At 34.3% G+C, this 20,175-nt stretch overlaps 1 protein-coding gene across 5 annotated transcripts in view; it reads left to right on the top strand.

Annotated features, from left to right (window-relative positions):
- Positions 1-20,175, top strand: part of PCDH15 (protocadherin related 15) — a 1,592,394-nt gene that overhangs the window by 1,104,419 nt on the left and 467,800 nt on the right. The gene's annotated exons all lie outside the window — the stretch shown is intronic.

Here is a 20,175-nt window from a genome sequence, read left to right as displayed (position 1 = left end):
TGGTGGAGAGATGAGTTTGTAGCAATGTGCTTACAGAGCTGTAAAAACATTAAAAGAAAGTGAGCACAGTTTCCTGGCAATGTCCCAGTACTATTCTTCTCAGGCAGCATAACCTGTTTAGTTATTAATAACAGTTAAGTTACCAAAGTCATCGAATGTCTTATTTCTGAAAGGTTGAAAAACTTGAGTAGATTTAAGCAGCTCTCTAAAGCAACTTTAATCTCACTTATTTGCATTGCAGTCTTGAGTGCACAGAAGAGTGTGGGAGGGGAGAAGGAGGGGGGGTAGGGTTATAACCAGTAATTGTGCAGGACCTTGGGAAAACTAAGGAGTGCATCTAAACATGCCTACTCCCAAATTTCCACTTTATGAAATCCAAATGGCAGATATTCACCTTAGTGAACCTGAATCGTCTCACTACATCGCTGAGGATTTATGATCCACTTTACAGCATGGTGTGGAGTAGATGACTCCTAATCTATTTCACATCTAAAGTTCAGAGTCTTTATGAGTTTTGTGGTAGTGGGGAGTACCTAGGACTCTCCCACCAGCATAGGTGTCTTTGTGCACTTGGGGAGGCCCATAATTCAGCTGACTGAGTAGTGGTGGCAGATGTGAAATGTGGTAGCAGCGGAGAATAGGAATGGGACTGTTGGGCTCAAAGTAGGGGAAAAAGTCATCCTGATGGGGCCTCATCCCCACCACTGCTCCCCACTCACTATGTCCTTTTATCACAGCAACTTTCTTTATACCCCAGTTTACAGTTTTGACTGGGTGACTAAGAAGGTATAAAATCGAATAAGAACAGTTGTTATCTTAGAATTTATCTTAAGTCTTACTTTTATGAAAGTCATCTGGATAACGGCACAAATGGCAAGCTGCAGGAGTTCCCCCCAGCTGCATTACTCACAGACATCCTTTACTGGTCTTAATTAGAGACATTCATATCCAAGTCCTATGAATTTTATAATGTAACATGTTAGGAGAACAATTATAGAATATTTATCTATTTTAGACCACTGTCATTTTATATTCTTTTCCTTTTTTTTCAAAAGCACCTATAGCTGATTGCAATAATTTACTGGTTTAATGATAAATTATTTTCTTTTTGGAAATTTTTTTTCCAGTAATTTTATTGAGATCATAATGATTTATAATGTTGTGCAATTTAGGGTGTACATTATTATTTATCAGTTTCTGAATAGACTTCATTATGCTCATCGCTAGTAGTCTAACGTTTGTCCATCACCATGCATGTGCACCCTTTTACCCCTTTCACCCACCCCCAAACTCCCTCCCCCTCTAATAACCACTAATCTGCTCTCTTTATCTATGTATTTGTTATCTTCCACATATGAGTGAAATCATGCAGTATTTGGCCTTCTCTGTCTCGCTTATTTCGCTTAACATCATACCCTTAAGTTCCATTCATGTTGTCACAAATGGGATAATTTTCTCCTTTATTTTAGCTCAGTAGTGTTCCATTGTGTGTGTGTGTATATATATATATATATATACATACCACATTTTCTTTATCCATCCATCCATAGAAGGGCATGTGGGTTGCTTCCACATCTTGACTATTAAGAATAATGCTGCAATGAACATAAGGGTGCATAAATCTCTTTGCATCATTGATTTCAAGTTCTTTGGATAAATAAAATTACAACTAATCTAGCAGTGTAATACCTGGATTGCATGGTAATTCTATTCTTAATTTTTTGAGGAATCTCCATCCTATTTTCCATAGTGGCTGCATCAGTTTGCACTCCCACCAGCAATGCATGAGGGTTCCCTTTTCTCCACATCCTCTCTGGCATTTGTTGTTTCTTGTCTTGGTAATTATAGCCATTCTGACCGGTGTAGGGTGATATCTCACTGTAGTTTTGATTTGCAGTTCCCTAATAATTAGTGATGTTGAACATCATTTCATGTGTCTGTTGGCCATCTGTGTGTCTTCTTTGGAATAACGTCTGTTCATATCCTCTGCACATTTTTTGATTAGGTTGTTTGTTTGGTTGTTGTTGAATTGTATGAGTTCCTTACATATTTTAGAGATCAACTGCTTGTCAGATAAGTGATTTGCAAGTATTTTCTCCCAATTGGTGGGTTATCTTTTCATTTTGTTCCTGGTTTCCTTTGTTTTGCAGAAGTTTTTAACTCTGATGTAGTCCCATTTGCTAACTTTTTCTTCTGTTTTCTTTGCCCAAGTAGGCATGGTATTTGAAAAGATGCTGCTAAGACCAATGTCGAGTAGTATACTGCCTATATTTTCTTCCAGGAGTTTTATGGTTTCAGGTATTACATTCAAGTCTTTAATCCATTTTGAGTTAATTTTTATGTATGGTGCAAGTTAATGGTCTACTTTCATTCTCTTGCATGTGGCTGTCCCATTGTCCCAACACCATTTATTGAAGAAACTTTCCTTTCTCCATTCTATGTTCTTGGCCCCTTTGTTGGAGATTAACTGTCCTTAGATGTGTGATTTTATTTCTGGGCTTTCGATTCTGTTCCATTGATCTGTGTGTCTGTTTTTGTGCCAGTACCATGCTGTTTTGATTACTATAGCTTTATAGTATATTTTGAAGTCAGGGATTGTGATGCCTCTGGCTTTGTTCTTTTTTCTCAGGATTGCTTTGGCTCTTTGGAGTCTTTTGTTGTTCCGTATAAATTTTATGATTCTTTGTTCTGTTTCCATGAAGAATATCATTGGACTTCTGATTGGGATTGCATTGAATCTGTAGATTGCTTTAGGTAATATGGACATTTTAACTATGTTGATTCTTCCAACCCATAACCAAGGAATATCTTTGCATTTCTTCATCTTTTTCAATTACTTTTGATATGTCTTACAGTTTTCAGTGTATAAGTCATTCACCTCTTTGATTAAGTTTATTCCTAAACATTTTTTTCTTTTTGTTGTGGCTATAAATGGGATTTTATTCTTCATTTTTCTTTCTGCTAGTTAGTGTATAGAAATGGAACTGATTTCTGTAAGTTGATTTTGTACCCTGCATGTTTGCTGTAATTGTTGATTATTTCTACTAGTTTTCTTATGGATTCTTTAGAGTTTTCCATAAAAGAATCATGTCATCTGCAAATGGTGAAAGTTTCACTTCTCCCTTTCCAATTTGGATCCCTTTTATTACTTTTTCTTGCCTAATTTCTCTGGCCAAATCCTACAGTACTATGTTGAATAAGAGTGGTGAGAGTGGGAATCCTTGTCTTGTTCCCATTCTCAGAGAGATGGCATTCAGTTTTTCACCATTAAGCATAATGTTGACTGTGGGTTTGTCATGTATGGTCTTTATTATGTTGAGGTACTTTCCTTCTATATCCATTTTATTGAAAATTTTCATCATAAATGGATATTGGATCTTTTCCAGTGCTTGCTCTGCATCTATTGAGATGACCATGTGATTCTTATTCCTCGTTTTGTTAATGTGGTATATAACATTGATTGATTTGTTTATGGTGAGCCATCCCTGCATCCCTGGTATAAATCCCAGTTGATCGTGGTGTATGGTCCTTTTAATGTATTGCTGTATTCGATTAGCCAATATTTTGTTGAGAATTTTTGCATCTATGTTCATCAGTGTTATTGGCTTGTAATTTTCCTTGTTTGTGTTGTCCTTGTCTGGTTTGGTATCAGGGTGATGTTGGTCGCATAGAATGAGTTAGGAAGCATTCTGTCTTCTTTTTATTAAAAAAAAATTACTTATTGTTTTTAAAGATTGGCACCTGAAGTAACATCTGTTGCCAAACTTTTTTTTTATTATTCTTCTCCCCAAAGCCCCTTGGTATATAGTAGCATATTCTAGTTGTGAGTACTCTGGTTGTGCTATGTGGGATGCCACCTCAGCATGGCTTGATGAGCAGTGCATATCCATGCCCAGGATCCAAACCAGCAAAAGCCTGGACCACCAAAGTGGAGCATGTGAACTTAACCAATGAGCCATGGGGCTGACCCCTGTCTTCTTCAATGTTCTGGAATGGTTTGAGAAGGATAGGTATTGAATCTTCTTTGAATGTTTGTTATAATTCTGGAGAGAAGCCATCTTGTCCTGGACTTTTGGTTTTTGGGAAGTTTTTGATTACCATTTCAATTTCTTTACTTGTAATTGTTCTATTCAGATTCTCTATTCCTTCTTGATTCAGTTTTGGATAGTTGTATGAGTCTAAGAATTTATCTGTTTCTTCTAAGTTGTCCAATTTGTGACTTATAATTTTCATAGTATTCTCTTGTAATCTTTTGTATTTCTACAGTATCTGAATTTCTCCTCTTTCATTTCTAATTTTATTTTTTTGAGTCTTCTCTCTTTCTTGGTGAGTCTGGCTAAGGGTTTGTCAATTTTGTTTATCTTCTCAGAGAACCAACACTTAGTTTCATTAATCCTTTCTAGTAATTTTTTAGTCTCTATTTCATTTATTTCTGCTCTGATTTTTGTTATTTCCCTCCTTCTGCTGACTTTGTGCTGTATTTGTTCTTCTCATTCTAGTTCTGTTAGGTGCAGGTTAAAATTACTCGTTTGAGATTTTTCTTGTTTCTTGAGATGGGCCTGTATTGCTATGAATTTCCCTCTTATGACCGCTTTTGTTACATCTCATAAGAATTGGTATGTTTTATTTTCATTTTCGTTTGTCTCCAGGCCTTTTTAAACTTCTCCTTTGATTTCTTCATTGATCCAACAGTTTTTCAGTAGCGTCTTGTTTAGTCTCCACGTATTTCAGAGAAACTTTCCCAGTTTTCTCTTGTAGATTTCTAGTGGTCAGAAAAGATGCTTGAGATGATTTCAATCTTCTTAAATTTATTGAAGTTTGCTTCATTTCCCAACATATAGTTTATCTTTGAGAATGATCCATGTGCATTTAAGAAGAATGTGTATTCTGCTGTTTTTGGATGGAATGCTCTCTATATATCTATTAAGTCCATCTGATCAAGTGTTTTGTTTAAATCTACTATTTCTTTGTTGACTTTTTCTCTGGCTGATCTGTCCACTGATGTAAGTGGGGTATTGAGGTCCCCTATTATTATTGTGTTGCTGTTTATTTTTCCGTTTAGATCTGTTAATAGTGGCTTTATGTATTTTGGTGCCCCTGTGTTAGATACATATATATTAATAAGTGTTATGTCCTCTTGGTGGAATGTCCTTTTTCTCATTATATACTGCCCTTCTTTGTCTCTCATTGTCTTCTTTAACTTGACATCTGCTTTGTCTGATGTAAGTATGGCAAAACTTGCTTTCTTTTGTTTGCTATTAGCTTGGAGTATCATCTTTCATCCCTTCACTCTGAGCTTATGTTTGCATGTAGAGCTAGGAAGTGTTTCCTGAAGGCAGCATATTGTTGGGTCTTGTTTTTTAATCCATCCAGCTAATCTATGTCTTTTGATTGGAAAATTTAATCCGTTTACATTTAGAGTGATTATTGATATATGAGGGCTTAATACTGCCATTTCACCTCTTGTTTTCCAGTTGTCCTCTGTTTTTATTGTTTCTCTTCCTTCATGTTTCTGACTGCCATTTCATTTTGGTGGTTTGCATGATGTTTTCTCTCTTTTTGTGAATTGTGGCTCTCCTCATTTTTTGTTTAGTGGTTACTGTGAGGTTTATATAAAAGATCTAGTATATGAAATAGTCCACTTTCTCATAGCCTGTTATCTCTATTAACCTAAGCAGGTTTACTCTCTTTCTTCTTCCCCTTCTGAGTTTTTATTGTCACAAATTATTCTGTTTTTAATATTGTGAGTTTGTGACTAAGTTGAAGTGTTTATAATTACTTTTGACATTTTCCTTACCTTGATGTTTTAAGTTTCAATTGAGTATTTGCTTCTATGATCTGATAGAGAGCTGCAGTTCTCTGATTTTTGTCTGACTATTTATCTCCTTGTTCAAAGCTTCATAGACGTTTGCCTTTTTGTTTCCAGTGTGAGGTGATCTTTAATTATTTCTTGTAGGGGTGGTGAGTTCCATAGTGGTGATGAGCTCTCTCAGCTTTTGTTTATCTGGGAAACTTTTATTTCTCCATTGTACCCGAAGGAAAGTTTCACTGGATAGAGTATTCTTGGCTGGAAGTTTTTGTCTTTCAGTGTTTTGAACATATCATTCCACTCTCTCCTAGCTTGTAGCATGTCTGCTGAGAAACCCACTTAAAGCCTGACAGGGGTTCCTTCATAGGGTATTGTCTTCAGCCTTGCTGCCCTTAATATTTTTTATTTGTTGTTGACTTTTGCCAGTTTTATTGTTATATGCCTTGGAGAATGTCTTTTAGCATTGATGTAATTAGGCATTCTATTAGCTTCAAGTATTTGTAAATCTAGTCTTCCGCAGGTTAGGGAAGATCTCAGCTATTATTTCTTTGAACAAGCTCTGTGCTCCTTTCTCCCTCCCTTCTCCTTCCAGAATATCTATTACCCTTATGTTGTTTTTCCCAATTGAGATAGATATTTCTCAAATAATTCTATCATTTTAAAAAAAATCTTAGTTATGTCTCCTCCCCCACGTATAGCATGTCTATGTTTTTATCCTCTAAATCACTAATTTTTTCCTCTTTAACATAAGCTGCATTTCTTAAGTATTTTAGATTACTTTTTATTTCATTAATTGTTTCTCATATCCAGAATTTATGCTTGAATTTTTTCTATAGTTTCAATCTCTTTGATGAAGTATTCCTTCTTCTCAATAATTTTGTTTCTGAGCTCATTGAACTATCTTTCTGTGTTCTCTTGTAACTCATTTAGTTTCTTTATGACAGCTATTTTGAATTCTTTGTCATTTAGATTGTAAATCTCTGTGCCTTCAGGGTTGGTTTTTGGTGAATTGTCATTTTCCTTTTGGTCTGAATTGTTGCTGTAGTTTCTCATGGTGTTTGGTGAACTAATCTTTTGGCAATGCATTTGTGGTAGTATCAGCCTGTAGATACCAGCTGCTACTGCTAGGGGGAAGCGGGAGCAGATTTTTTCATCCCACCCTGTCTGCTGGAAGTTGTGGGGTACTATGGGCACTTGCACTGGCCTGGAGAGTAATCAGGAGCTTGTCTAGATTGCACTTAGTGTGCAGGACTTCCTCGCAGGGAGTAAGCCTTGGGGCTGCAGGGGTACAGCGGGCTCCCCCATGGCTGGGAAAGTGATCACAAGTGGGCTAAGGGCTGCCACCACCTCTTTTTGTTTTAAATATTAAAATTAAACATTTATTTTATTATGATATAGGAGAAAACTGGGTTAGACTGGAAGTATTCATTCCTTTTCTTTTTAACTTTTAGGTGTACATTGTAATATATTTCTAATTCTATGTAGGTTCCATCATGTTTGCCACCCAAAGACTAATCACAATTCATCACCACATACATGTGCCTAGTCACCTCCTTCACCCTTCTTCCTCCCGCCTTCCCCTATAGTAACCACCAATCCAATCTCTGTTGCTATGTGTTTGTTTGTCATTGTTTTTATCTTCTACTTATGAGTGAGATCATATGGTATTTGACTTTCTCCCTCTGACTTATTTCACTTAGCATAATACTCTCGAGGTCCATCCATGTTGTCACAAATGGCTAGATTTCATCATTTCTTATGCCACCACCTCTTCTTACTGTCACCCCAAGGTGTGTTCCCACTCTCAGGGCTCAGTGGTACTATGGGCTCTCATGCAGACCTGGAATGTGCTCACCCTAGCATGTAAATCTGCCACTGCCCATGTTTGTGGTCCCATTGGCCACTGTGCTTTATGGGCAGGGCTTCCTCTTGGGGACCAAGCTAGGGATACTGCTAGGGGCCACAGCACATCATGGGCACCCCTACTGCTGGGAAAGCAATCATGAACATACTAAAGGCTGCTCCTGCCTCTTCATACAGTCACCCTGGGACATGTTCCCACTTTCTGGGTGCTCATGCCAGGCTGGAAAGCATTTGTGTGCATGCACGGGCTGCTGTGGTAGGGCAGAGAGTACTAACCTATCTCCATCACTTCCTGGAGAGCCGGTCCATCCACCCTCAGATGTATAGCTGTGTTTGTCTCTCAGGTGTCCTGTTGTGCTGTGTGTGCTTCCTCCATTGGCCAATGAATGTCCATTTAGTTTTAGTTCAAAGGGGGAGAGACAAAGGGAACAGCCAACTCTGCCATGTTGTGACATCTGAAAACCTGGAAGTATTTTTTTTTCTTCATTTTATATTAAAAGCACAAGTTCTAGGTCTGAATTATGACTAGAGAGAAAGTATATCCTTCAGTATAAAGAAGCTGTCCCATCACTCCAACCTGTAACAGTGTTTTAATTTTAATTACTTACCAAAAATTATCTTTACTTTTTAAGGTAAGTATCTTTTTTTTAGCATTCTTTTTTATTTCTGATAAGGGCAATTTATTGAACATTGGCTAAACTGAGACAGTATCATGGCAGTACACTTAAAATTGATTTGACCTGAAAGTAAATGTAAAAATGTGCACAGGTATTATTTAAAGAACCATCCAGGCTAGTTCTTTAACAAAATAATAAAAAATCATTTCCTTTCCATTTAAAATATTCTTTTAGATTAGGAATGCTACCATCAAGTTAAACTTGCAAAGATAGTTTGTAAATTAAAGTGTTGTCAATGGAAACCTAACTGAAATTAGCTAAACATGCTGGAGACACAAGAATGTTAAATGTTAAGTGAATATTTCAGAGGAAAGTCTGTAAATAAAAACGAAACAAAAACACATGCTCACATACTTGCAATGTATTTACCATCTGGCAAATAAACTTGTTGAAATAATGGCAATACATTAAATAAAATATACTTAAACCTTAGTAATATTTGATTTTAAGTTTGTATAAAGAATGTCATGCCAAAGATCTAACATTGCCATCTCGTCCAAGTACTCTCACCTGGTGGTGGGACTTAGAAAACCTAAATAAAAAGGGACTTGAAACTTCTATGAGTAGGGGCACTTTGTGGCTTTTTTCTTTTTCAAATAGAATTCATAATCATAGAGGAAAGAGTCACAGATAAACAGTAAGATGTTATGCCTTTGTCTTATTTCCTGGCAGCATTGATTGAGAAACTGTGGAGGAAGATGCTTTTAGTTCAGAGCAAAAAATAGTGACGTTAAGAATTTCCTCAATCTAGAATATTGAAATGTGAAGTTAAATGAATGGTGTAGCTTTCTGTTACAAAATTAAGATGGTGAAGACCTTATTGAGAGAGTTCATGAAGAAGAGAGGAAAAGCCAGATGGTAATAACAAATGTAAGATCAAGGCAAGGTTAACTAGATATGGTGCATATTTTTAATATAGTATTATTTAAAGTTTGCTGAGTACAGATGTTTTACAGAATTATTGAATTTTAGAGCTGAAAGGAACATTAAAATTTTGCTAATTCAGTATTTTTTTCATAATCTATTGTGCTGTAGATTTAGATAGCCAGTCTTTAAAATTTAACATTTTTCTATGGTGAAATTAGAAAAATAAAGCAATGGAGTGATTTTTTTTTCCTCCAAAGCTAAATGTACTCATTTTACTCTGATATCATGCCCTTTTTACATTTTTAGGTATTATAAATGCTCCTAATTTATGTGGTCTTGTAGATCATAGGTGGCTTTTGTTTTTTAAAAGTCACTTTTTAGAGAAATAAAAGGTTATCTACTCTGTGTGAGCCTTCTTGTGTTCTTTGTTTGTTTGTTATGTATTGTAGTTGTTATTGTTACACATTTTAATGATCCACTGCTCTAATGTATTATGCCTTTAGATGAAGAAAGCTTAATCTAGAAACTATAAATGAAGTCTACACAGCTAATTAACAAGGAAGCCTGTTTGCCAAATATTTGATTTTTAATACCAGGGAATTCTTGGATAAATGTGTGAACTGAATTTAAGCATAGAGTTAGAAGTGTAAGTGTAACAACAGCACTAGAAGTAGAAGAGTAGAAGGAGTGTAGAAGCAGCAGCAAGAAGTGTTAGAAGAATAAGAAGAGTAAGATAGTGTAAAATGACCTGTTGGCTGGTGGATTCCGGAGAGTTAAAGAGCAATGATACAAGGGAAAAAAGACAAGGCTGGTGTAAAGAAACAGCTAAATCTTTATAACATATCAGGAATGAATTGCACCATTAAGAAATATTTCTTTGGAGACGCACTCCATTGATATTAAGCGGTATTAAATTTCCATGAGTCAAGGAATTAACGATAATAGGCTGAAATGTACTTTTTTGACTTATGGATTTGTCAGTAAGTCTTCACCTTTGGGGGATGGAGCACTTAGTCAAGATTCTGATCAATCTACGGACTCATTTCTCAGGAAAAGAAGCTTGTTTGCACATGAATAATCATTTGCAATCAATTTCAAGAGTTTCACTAACTACCAAGGTTTTATAGACCCCAGGTTACAGATCTTACCTTGGGTATATAATCTTCCTCTCTTTTAGTCTCAAATTATTAGAGAATCTTGCATCACAAAATTAGTAATTCCAAGTAGAACTAAGAGAAGGAATGATTCTATAGCACATATGTGCTTTCATATCCCGTCTCCCTGGAGTAACTTGCTGTAGTAATAATGATTTTTTTAGATATTAGATACCTGCTGCATTTTCTATAATAGAAAGTTATCCTCATGTGACTTGGAAAAAATAAATCACAATTTAACCTCTTATTTCAGTGCAGTTCACTATGTCCTGTATTACCTTTGAATTTTTTGAATCTTTGTGAATTGCTCTTGCTGCTGCCACATTGCTTTTAGGGCTTTATTCATTAAAGTATAAAGGCTTTTCTTCTGAAAATTCTTAACCCAGTGCCCATATGTTTTATGTGAAGCATAGACCATTGATGCTATAAAAGTAGTGTGGTAAATCAGTGCTTTGATTCCAATATAATCACAACTAGAAATTATGGTTTCATTTAATTGTAAAATAATATAAGCTTATGGTAAACATATAAGAAAATAAAAAGCATATGTATAACCATAATTTTACCTCCTAGGGAAAATATTTAATATATATCCCGCCATATTTTCTCTCAAGCATATATGTGTGTTGGTGTTTTCGGAATACTTATAAAATTGGATCATACTGTACATAATGCTTTCAACCTACTTTTTAAATGTGATTTGTAATATAAATTTTTTCCAGTGAATGAATGTATGTTTATATAATCATTTTTAATGACTGCATAGTGTTATATTAGATGAATAAATCAGGGATATTTTTCAAACCAACCTCCTATTTTGGATATCAAGTTTATTTGCAGTTCTTGATGAATACAAAAATGCTGTAGTGAAAAATGTGTATATGCGTCTTTGTGTACTTGTCCAGTTATTTGTGATGATAAATTCACTTATCTGCATTAAATTACTGGGATACTGAGTAATACACATTTTACTAAACAGTCATCTAGATATATTATAGCTATATGTGTTCATATCAATATTGCTAAATCATTGCAGTGTTTGAAATAAAGTAATAATACATTTTAAACATTTGAAATGACTTTAGTCTACCTGGAGAGCTGTTGTTTACTTTATTGTTTTACCGTCATTTATATTGATTTGGAGTAAGATTTTGTGTGTATGTGGGTATGCTTCTCTATGCTTCTAGTTAACAACATTTTCTACAAAAAATTAACAGATAATTCATTTGAAAAAGTGTAAGTGGCCATTTTTATATAGATTGCATTTATAAATAAGGTGTCAGGTGTTAACTTATTAGTATTGCAAATATAAATATATATATGTACATATTTATAATACTTTCAAATTTTATTTAATTTCAAACATGTTTCTACTCAAAAACCAGATAGTGATAAATTATACATTATTGTTTAATAACTATATTATTATGGATACCAAAACATTTGTAGTTCTTTTTTTAAAAAATATGGTCTTTATCTCAAAGGTAAATCTTTTTTTTAATTGAGGTATAATTAACATATAACATTATATTAGCATCAGATGTACAACATAATGGTTCAATATTTGTATATATTACAAAGTGCTCGCCACAACATCTAGTTAACATTTGTCTCTATGTGTAGTTACAAAATTTCTTTTTTGTGATGAGAACTTTTAAGATTTACTCTCTTAACATCTTTCAGGTTTGCAATACAATATTGATTATAGTCACCAGGCTCTACATTACATTTGCATGACTTATTTATTTTATAACTGGACTTTGTATCTTTTGACCCCCTTCACCCATTTCACCCACTCCCAGTCCCTGCCTTTGGCAACCGCTAATCTGTTCTATCAGTTTATTTTGGGATGGATATTTTTGTTTTGTTTTTAGGTTCCACATATAAGTAAGATCATCCGGTATTTGTTTTTCTCTGTGTGACTGATTTCACTTAGCATAATACCCTCAAGCTCCTTCCATATTGTCACAGACGGCAAGGTATCATTTTTTATGACTGAACAATATTTCAAATAATATATATATATACCACATTCTCTTTAGATAATTATCCATCGATGGACACAGGCTGTTTCCACATCTTGGCTATAGTAAATAATGCTGCAATGAACTTTGGAGTTCATATATATTTTTGCATTAGTGCTTTTGTTTTCTTTGAATAAGTGTCCAGAAGTGTAATTGCTGACTCTCTATTCTGTTCCATTGATCTATGTGTCTGTTTTTATGCAAATACCATCCTGTTTTGATTACTATAGCTTTGTAATAAAGTTTGAAATCAGGGAGCATGATATCTACAGTTTTGTTCCTCTTTCTCAAGCTTACTTTGGCTATTTGGGGTCTATTGTGGTTCCATATAAATTTTAAGATTGTCTATTCTATTTCTGTGAAAAATGTCATTGGAATTTTGATAGGGCTTGCATTGAATCTGTAGATTGCTTTGGATAGTGTGGACTTTTTAACAATATTGATTCTTCCAATCCATGAGTACAGACTATCCATTTATTTAAATTTAATATTAAAATGTTAATAATAATAAAAAGTATACATTTAAAAACATTTTATTGAGGTCACATTAGTTTATAACATTATATAAATTTCAGATGTGCATCATTATATTTCAACTTTTATATCAACTTCACAAACATCATTAATTATTAGGGAAATGCAAATCAAAACTACGAGATATCACCTCACACCCATTGGAATGGCTATTATTATAAAGACAAGAAATAAAAGGTATTGGAGAGGATGTGGAGAACAGGGAAATCGCACACACTGCTGGTGAGAATGCAAACTGGTACAGTCACTATGGAAAACAGTATGGAGATTTATCAAAAAATTAAGAATAGAAATGCCATATGATCCAGCTATTCTGCTTCTGGATATTTATCCAAAACATTATTTTAAATTTAATATTAAATTTAATTTATCTGTTTCTTTTTAAATTTCTTTCATTAATATCTTATAGATTTCAGTGTACAAATCTCTCACTTCCTTGGTTAAATTTGTTCCCAGGTATTTTATTCTTCTTGTATTGTATTTTATTCTTATTCATTTTGTATTGTATTTAAATGGGATTATTTTCTTATTCTTTCTTTCTGATAGTTTATTTGTGTATAGAAATGCAACAGATTTTTGTATATTGATTTTATATCTTGCAACTTTACTGAATTTATTAGTTCTGACAGTTTTGGTGGAGACTTTAGGGTTTTTTCTATGTAATATGTCATCAGCAAATAGTGACAGGTTTACCTCTTCCTTTTCAATTTGGAGGCCTTTTTTTTTCTTGACTAGTTGCTCTGGCTAGGACTTCTAATACTATGTTGAATAAAAATGGAGAGAGTGGCTTCATTGTCTTGTTCCTGCTTTTAGAGGAAAAGCTTTCAGCTTTTCACCATTGATTGTGATACTAACCGTGGGCTTGACATATAAGACCTTTATTATGTTGAGGTACATTCCCTCTATAACCATTTTGTTAAGAGTTTTTATCACAGTGGATGATGAGTTGTATCTATTGAGATGATCATATGATTTTTATCCTTCATTTTGTTAATGTAGTGTATCACATTGATTGATTTGTGGATGTTGAATCATCCTTGCATCCCTTGAATAAATCCCACCTGAAATCATGGTATATGATCCCTTTAATATATTGTTGAATTCAGTTTGCTACTATTTTCTTGAGGATTTTAACATCTGTGCTCATCAGGGATATTGGACTGCAATTTTTTTCTTGTGATATCCTTATCTGGTTTTAGTATCAGCAAAATGCTGACATTGTAAAATGTGTTTAGAAGTGTTCTCTCTTCTATTTTTTGGAAGAGTTTGAGAAGGATTGGTATTAATTCTTCTTTGAATGTTTGCTAGAATTCATCAATTAAACAGTCTGGTCTTGAACTTCTGTTGGGAGGTTTTTTATTACTGATTCAATCTCCTTACTAGTAATTGGTGTGCTCAGATTTTCTATTTCATGATTCAATCTTAGTAGATTGTATGGTTCTAGGAATTTATCTTTCTCCAAGGTTGTCATAGTTGTTGGCATGTGATTGTTCATGGTATTCTCTTATGATCTTTTGTATTTCTGCAATATCACTTGTAATGTTTCCTGTTTCATTTCTGATTTTATTTCTTTGAGTCCTCTCTTTTTTTTCTTGATGAGTCTAGCCAGAATTTTGCCAATTTTGTTTATCTTTTCAAAGAACCAGCTCTTAATTTGATTGATCTTTTCTATTGTCTTTTAGTCTATATTTCATTTATTTTCACTCTGATCTTTGTTATTTTCTTCCTTCTACTAATTTTGGGTTTCATTTCTTCTTTTTCTTGTTCCTTGAGGTGTAAAGTTAGGTGGTTTATTTAAGACTTTTCTTGTTTCTTGATGTAGGCATTTATCACTATGAACCCTCTTAGAACTGCTTTTGCTACATCTCGTAGGTTTTGGTATATTGTATATCCATTTTCATTTGTCTCAAGATATTTTTTATTTCTCTTTTCACTTTTTCTTTGGCCAATTGGTTGTTCAGTAGCATGTTGTTTAATCTTCTCATGTTTGTGAATTTTCCATTTTTCTTCTTGTATTTGATTTCTAGTTTCATACCATTGTAATCAGAAAAGATGCTTTCAATTATTTTAGTCTTCTCAAATTTATTAAGACTTGTTTTGTGGCCTAACATATGAATGCTCCATTGACACTTGAGAAGAATGTACGTTCTGTTGCTTTGGAATGAAATGTTCTGTATATATCTGTTAAGTTCATCTGGTCTAACATGTTGTTTAAGGCTGATGTTTTCTTATTCATTTTCTGTCTGGATGATCTATCCATTGATTAAGTGAAGTATTAAAGTCCCCTACTATTATTGTATTGCTATCTACTTTTTCCTTAAAGTCTGTTAATATTTGCTTTATATATTCAGGTGTTCCTATACAGATTGCATAAATATTTACAGGTGTTATATCCTCTCTTTGAATTGACCTCCATATCATTATTAATGTCTTTATTTGTCTTTTGTTAAAGTCTGTGTTTTATAGTCTATCTTTTCTGATATAAGTATAGCTACTCCAATTTTCTTTTGCTTTACTGAAATGTAATTATTTAGGTTGTTTCCAAAGTTCTTTGAATTGTTCACTTTATAAATCCAATAAATCATAATAAAAAACACGAATGCCAAGAATCAGGGTTTCACCCTACTAACAACTGCCAAAGCTCCATATTATGGTTGCTAGGCTGGAATTTATTTTAGTCCTTCTTAGAGGAAAATTGCTCTGGAAATTTTTTTTTAGTGGAGATTTTTCCATTAAGTCTTCGGAATATAGTGATGCTCTTCTTAGTGTCTTAGTCCATTTGGGCTGCTAAAACAAAATATCACAGACTGGGTGGCTTGTAAACAACAGAAATTTATTTTTCACAGTCCTGGAGGCTGGAAATATCAGATCAGGGTGCCAGCATGATCATATGAGGACTTTCTTTCAGTTTGCACACTTCTCCTTGTATTTCTCACATGGTGGAAAGGGACAAGGGAGCTCTCAGGTCTCTTTTATCAGGGAACTAATCTCATTCATGTGCTAATCACCAGACTCCTGTTGTTTCAGGGAAATAAGAAATAGATGATGAAACTCAACAAGTGTGAATCTCTGCCTCCCACCTTCATCTCTCAAAAATACTTTTTATGAATAGCCTAAGAAATATATTTTTGCCTTTTTGAAATAGGACATTTTCTATATCATACTGGATATAAAGTTGAATATTTTCTGCTTTGAAATAGATTTGCAAGTCAACCAAAGCCCCCACCTACTACTAATACACCTAATACTGTCACATTGGTCACTAGGATTTCAACATATGAATTTTGGAAGGACATAAGCATCTAGACTGTAGAATAGGAATATTCTAATTTTAATCAAAGTTATTTGGCTTATAAGGAAGGCACAAAAATGCCTTCAAATAATCTTAAGTCAATGGGTGGAGAGTTTTAAGAATATCTATATCATAGCTGGGAAAAGCAATTTCATTTTATCAAAATTGTAAGTTGACCAGGGACAGAGGGAACTACTTGGTCTTGGACCACATGGTATCTTAGCTATAGCTTTATCTGTGAAGATGCTCTATTTTTCTCCCTGCAGATCAAATTCCTTTGTCCATTTATAATTTTGCTCCTCTGTTTCATTGGTTTGCACTTAGCTTTGTCTTTTATTGATGTTCACTCCATTCTAGCTGCCTCTAAGATTTCAACGCAATGCCTACCACATACTGACCATAGTCTCTGTGTTTTTTCCAATTAGTGAGAGAGATTATTTAAATACCAACTGGCTTGAATCAATTATCGCCAGGGAAGTGGGGGTGATATCACCTGGTACATCCACATTCAATGATACTTGCCCTTTCAACAACAGTTAGGAGAAAGTGTATTTTCCAGAGGAGGCATTCCAAATTATGTTTTCTATACTTTGTTCATTGAACCCATAAACTATCATCTCTGAATAGAAACATTTGAACAATTATGGCTACAAAGAACTAAAAGAAAGTTTAATGTAAATAATAAATGTTTTTAAGATTAAATGTTAAAAAAATAAGCTAATAACATAATCTTCATGAAAATTTCTGAGGATAAAAGTAAAACATAAAAATTCCCAAGCCCCAAATATTTCTATTTAATTAGAAAACTTTGATATGACATTGTATAAATATGAGCTGTTGACATTTTCAAGCTTGGTTCATAAGACTTGCCCTGATGGTCATCACTTTTTTATTCCCCATTTTTGTTTCTGTTCACTAAAGTTACATAAATTTTCTTCAATAAAACAAAAAGAGAGAGGGTATAAAATGAGTCACAAATGATTTAAAAAAATATGTTGTCTGGCATGAAAAATGTCAATAATGGAGGAGCACCACGTAAGATTTTTGAAAGGCCAAATTATTGACTCATTTGACCAATATTCTCTAATCACTCTTGAGTATGGGATAATAATGATCATGATAACATCAATAATGAAAATAGTAATAGAAAGAAAAATATGATTCGGACACAATTCTGTTATGCTTATCTTAAAACTCTGGGCAAACTTTAACAGCTTGAAGTAGAGAGAAATTGTATTCTTGACAATCCCAAACATCTTAACTTCTCTTCTTTCAGACTGTAAGTTGGTAGCTTCACAAAGAGCTTCGATTCCTCTTCCCTGGCCAATATCCATTTAACTACTAAGTTTCGTTTTTGTGATTTTTTTCTTTGAGGAAGATTAGCCCTGAGCTAACATCTGCTGCCAATCCTCCTCTTTTTGCTGGGGAAGACTGGCCCTGAGTCAAAATCTGTGCCCATCTTCCTCTACTTTATATGTGGGATTCCTGCCACAGCATGGCTCAACAAGCGATGCACAGATCCACACCTGGGATCCGAACTGGCAAACCTCAGGCTGCCAAAGTAGAACACGTGAACTTAACTGCTGTGCCACCAGGCTGGCCCCTACTAAATTTTGTTTTTATCTCCACAGTGTGTCTTGCACTTGTATCCATCAGCATAACTCCAGTACAAGCACTCTTAGTTCTCACTTGGGCTCAGGAACTATCTCCTAACGTTCTCTTTACCATATTTCAAGATTCGACCTATTCTAGATTCAGTGCCCAACACACAGTTCTGACCTTGTTAGTAGATGACTTTTCATTGCAACCTGGTTTATCTGGTCCTTGAGGTTTCCTAGATTCAAGCTGCAGCTTGTCTATCTCATTTCTTTTTATTTGGAAAATATTGACTCTAATCTAGGAAAACTGAGCTAACTGCTGTTCTCTATACATGATCTGTTTTTTCTTTGTTTTTTTTTTTTTTAATGTGTGGGACGCCTGCCACAGCGGCTTGATCAGCAGTGCTTAGGTCTGCACCCAGGATCCGAGCTGGTGAACTCTGGGCCACTGAAGCAGAGCGCACAAACCCAACCACTGTGCCACTGGGTCAGCTCCCCTCAATCTATTTTTTTTTTTTTTAAAGTTTTGGCCCCTTTTTTTTTTTTTTTAAAGATTTTATTTTTTCCTTTTTCTCCCCAAAGCCCCCCAGTACATAGTTGTATATTCTTCGTTGTGGGTCCTTCTAGTTGTAGCATGTGGGACGCTGCCTCAGCGTGGTTTGATGAGCAGTGCCATGTCCGCGCCCAGGATTCGAACCAACGAAACACTGGGCCGCCTGCAGCGGAGCGCACAGACTTAACCACTCGGCCACGGGGCCAGCCCCAGCCCCTCAATCTATTTTTTAATCATGGCTTCCCTGAGACACTTTTGAACCTATGCTTTGAAATCCTCTTTATCCATTACTATCAGATGAATGTTATCTACTACCAAGACATGTCTTAAATGCTACTGTCTACGTAAAATAATTCCTAATGGTAACACTAATGTGTAATTCCTTGCTTTAAACTCCAAAGTCTCCAAAACTCTTTTTTAACTTGAATTATAGTTATTTATGTTCACCTCCCGTCAGTTTTACAGGATTTACTTAGTGCACAAGGACGACATCATATTAATCCCACCCAAGTTAAACTTTGAATATAATAAATACAATTAAATAAGCTGAATGTCCTTAATAACTGATTGTGAAAAATCTACAAATTTATCAACTATTATAGGTACTTAATTATATTTTCAAGTCAGTACTTTCTTCTTTGGGTAAGTTCTCTAAATATATCATTCATTTTCAAAGTTTAATTTGTGAAGGACACTCATAACCCTGGCCAGCCATTTCCTTTAAGTTTGTTTCATTATTTAAAAATCATTTCTACAACACGTCATGTCTTATTTCCTTTCACCGTCTTCCAGCTTATTTGTGAAATGATGAAGACTTTTCATTTTGTAAAGGCAGTAAGTACACAGGAAGAAAAATCATGACAAAAACTTCTCATTCCTGTGAGGATTGAATAAACTTTGCCTTTGCTGAATGAAAAATAAAATCGATTTTTATACAGGTTTGCTAAAAATTTATTTTCCCCCAGATCATTAAGCTCTCCAAATAATGCAGTTTCTAGAAAAAACTCCAATTCCCTTAAGATTGAAGATGTGTGTCATAATCAACACCATTTACATCAATAAATTCCTTATAAAAATTTTGCTTGCTGTTAAATCCTAAATGATTGTCTGAAAAACTCATAACAAAATTTTTTACTTTTGTCTTTTTTCAAATTACAAAATTCATACATATTTGTTGGAAATTTTTCTTCCTTTATTTTCTACTCTCAGCCCTGCTTTTCAAAGATAACCTCCATCAATTGTTGGTATGTATCATTCTTGAACTTTTATCTCTGCGTATCAAAATCTACACACATATATGCACTAACATACAAATATGCAAATACACTTTCAGAGTATTATGTTACACATGCATTTTTAAATTGGAAGAATCGTTTGCATGTCTAGGTGTATATGAATGCTAATTATTTTAAATAATTACCCCAAAAGAATTTATACATAGTTTTTTTCTTTGTTTCATGAATGAAGCAATTGAAAAGAATTAGAAAAAATAAAATTACCATAACTTATTTATGCCACCAGTTATGAACGATAAACCAAATTTCCCGAACATGTTCCTAAGCATTTTGGAGTCCCTAAACTCTCACTAATCGACTTAGTAGAACTACGCTTGATATATTTATGACCTTCTTATACCACAGAATAGAATCTATTCCAACGTGAAATTACAATGTGTGTTATATATTAGCCACAGGGAATTCTTGCCTTCAACGTGATCCATTATGGTTGGAATTTATGGTGAGCTGAGTTCTATCCATGCTACCAACAGTTGCATAGGGAGCTAAAGTCGAGAGTGACGAGAGTT

This window comes from Equus asinus, chromosome 2 (assembly GCF_041296235.1).
Source record: "Equus asinus isolate D_3611 breed Donkey chromosome 2, EquAss-T2T_v2, whole genome shotgun sequence".
Taxonomy (NCBI): Eukaryota; Metazoa; Chordata; class Mammalia; order Perissodactyla; family Equidae; genus Equus; species Equus asinus.
Note: the sequence above shows the minus strand (reverse complement) of the source record. Positions and strands in the feature narration are given on the sequence as shown.